The sequence below is a fragment of the Rhamphochromis sp. 'chilingali' genome (assembly GCF_963969265.1).
Source record: "Rhamphochromis sp. 'chilingali' genome assembly, chromosome: 1".
Classification (NCBI taxonomy): domain Eukaryota; kingdom Metazoa; phylum Chordata; class Actinopteri; order Cichliformes; family Cichlidae; genus Rhamphochromis; species Rhamphochromis sp. 'chilingali'.
In genome coordinates, this window is record NC_137929.1 from 48,067,512 (window position 1) to 48,070,605 (window position 3,094).

A 3,094-nucleotide genomic window follows, 5' to 3' on the forward strand; every position below is an offset into this window, starting at 1 on the left:
GGGTAGTATGTGGGATTTTTTTTATTTTTTTTTTATTTTTTATTTTTTTTTGGGGGGGGGTAGAAATGACTGAAAGATTGATAGGCTCTGTTTTGAGTTTTGTTCAAAAAAGAATGACTTCATATAGGGAGAAATATATATCACATGTGCAGGACACCTTAAACTAGTTTTTTAATTAAGCAGCAAGGCAGAACAAAGTCAGGGCTGTATCAAGACACGAGGACTACACCCCAATTCAACCAGACCCAAAACTGATCCAGAATTAAAACAGGACTACAACAGTTCAAAATCAGGACTACTGAGGATTTAACAAAAACAGAACCAGAATCAGAACTAGATGATAGTAGCACTAAAAATCATCATAGACTTGCGCTACACTTATTTTTTAAATTCTACCAAAGTACACTATTTAGATTGAGAAAAGTTTATATAATTATTTAGCCTTGTTGTGCAAACAAGCCTGCAAAACTTAATAAATATAGAATTTGAAAAATAGCAAACCTAAAAAGAAACACTAGGTACAAGATACATGAGTACCTATGATACGGTGATACTTTTGGTAAACAACCATTTGACTAACATGTGTGTCTCACCTGCTCTTGTTCCACCTCTGATCTGTCCTCATTCTCCATCTCCATCTCTCTTCCTCTCTCTCCCTCTTTGTGCTGACAATCATCAAATATACAGATATTTACACACTCTTCAGATCAAAACACAAACACTTTTTTAATTGTAACATCAAATCAGACTAAATGTTTATTTTTTTAGATTGATAAATATAAAAAACATATTTGTTAACTTTAAGAGTAAAGAGAGAAACTGTCTGTATTTCTTAATTGTAAATGGCACCAAATTGTATTCAAAATTGAGCCACACTTATGGAGCTCCACAGTTCTTTTCCTGTTGTTTTGGTTGACATCTCTTGATTTTCCCATGTCAAAGAAACAGGATCTGTGTTTTGCCTTATATGCATCCACAGCTGTGCCACCAATTTACTCACATGGACTCTACTAACCTGTCAGAAGCTTCTTCAGCTCAGAATGGAATCGTCTGCAGTTTTCTTATTAATTAACAATAAACTTAGTGTACATGTACTCCTAGATTTGATCAAAGTGATAAAAAATAGACAGATCTGTCTCTCTTTATTCTGACATTTAACTAATTCAAAATATATTTCAATATTTATCTATAACAAAAGTTTACTCTAAATTGATGTTGTGCAGTAAAAATGTTTTATGTTTTCTCCCTAAAGTGTAAATATCTGGTTACAAATGTGAATATCCTGCTGTGTACTGAAATCCCTCTTGTTTTGCATAGAAATATACTGAACAACATACAAAGCATAATATATAAAATAACATTTACCTGAGTTTTTTCTTTGAAAGAACCCTCTAATGTCCATTCTTATATTTCAGTACATAACTGAAACTGATTTAGTCGGGGAGGGTAAGAACTGAAAATATGAAATAAACACACGTAAGCTAAGACTCTCTAAAAAAATAGCATTTGTTCGGCTTTTCATTTCGCCATTTGTTGATTCACTTGAAGAGCAAGTAACGTAATATTGGTCAAGTGATCAGTTTGATATCAATCTTTCGTGATGCACCGTCATATTTACATTATTTGTACGGTATGAATGATTTGCTTTGGTACCTGGTCAAACTTAAGCTCTCCTTAGTATGGCTGGCTCCGTTTCTCCAACAGCGCACTCACAGGCGGAAGCTGCCCCGCCCCCTCGCTCAGTCGCTTAGTGCCTTAGCTCGGATCATACCAATATCAAGGGGGATTCAAGCACAGCCGTAAATTCCCACAGTGTGCACTATGGTCGTGTCCAAATTCATGGGCTGCATCCTCCTGAGGATCCGGCCTTCGCGGTCTACGTGGGCCGGGTCCTCAGAAGGTCGGGTAGGCCGGAAGTAAACGGCCGTGAAATTGGACGGTCTAGCCTTCTGATTAGCGTCACCGCTGTCTCAGTGCAGTTTAATAAACTCGGTCGTCTGCTCCTTGCTATCTAAAATATAACAGGACACTGGCGTAAATTCTCGACTGTCTCATACTTCTGTTTAATCAGTTTTCTGTTTGACGTTTAGTCAGCTGTGTAAAAACCAAGGAGGAGGGGGATTAATAAAGTTTTATTTTATCTAATCTTATCTAATAACTTTAATCTCAGCCAAACCGATTTACTCACGAACAAACAAAACACTGAAAAAAGCCCAACAATAACATTTTTAGGTTGTCTAAGTGACTTATATATTACGTTTAACCCGAGCAGCGAAAGTCCGCGGTGATCTGAAAATGATGTGCCGGGAGTTGTGCCGTTCTCGGCCGCATCAGTAACCCTCGAGCTCCCGGCTAGCTGTCGAGCTGGTGGGTAGCAGACGTCTCCGAAAACGTCGAAGCACTTTTGCAAATATGCGATATCTTGATAAACCGAGCAGATATTTGATGTTTACACAACTACTTCCTCGCCTGAAAATATGTTAAAAGTTTATTTTGTGACCCAGAAAGATTAGTATGAGTAATTTTAAAACTTAGTAGCGGCCGCCATTGTTGGAAACTGGAATTTGGCTGGGCCGCGCTATGAATTCTGGGATATGGTAGGCCACGAAGGACACACCCGACCCATCCTTAAAATTCGGGGAAAAGGAGGACGCATTTGTCGGCTACATTCGGAGGAGTCTACGAATTTGGACAGCCTTCGGCGCGTCGCTGTGACGTAATCGGTCTACAAATGCGGCCTCAGGAGGATGCAGCCCATGAATTTGGACACGACCTACGTGCTTCGAATATTGTGTGTACTTTTTGTTTTATACAGTTGTCAGCCAGGCATCTAACTATGAAAAAAATACACTCCAAAAGACTCCGGACTTCTTTTTTTTTTTTTCTGTTTTTCTGACAAAACAACCCGGGCTTAAGCCCAGTAATGCTGGGCTCACACTGTGCGATTTTTGGCCCATTTTGAGCCGATTTTTGAGTCGTGCGACCGTTTTGGCGATCGGCCCGATTTTGGCCTTCATCGTGCGTCGTGCATCGTGTAGTATACGTGGGGTAACGAGACGCGATTAACACCTCACGACCAGCTCCCGATCATCAA

General features: G+C 39.4%; 1 long non-coding RNA gene across 1 annotated transcript; it reads right to left on the bottom strand.

The window, feature by feature from the left end:
* Positions 1-633: 633 nt before the first annotated feature.
* LOC308401940 lies at positions 634-2,852 on the bottom strand. The gene is made up of 3 exons (XR_013972656.1): positions 1,654-2,852; positions 1,366-1,453; positions 634-665 (listed from the first exon to the last, which is right to left on the bottom strand). It is a non-coding gene; the product is annotated as an uncharacterized lncRNA (long non-coding RNA).
* Positions 2,853-3,094: the final 242 nt, after the last annotated feature.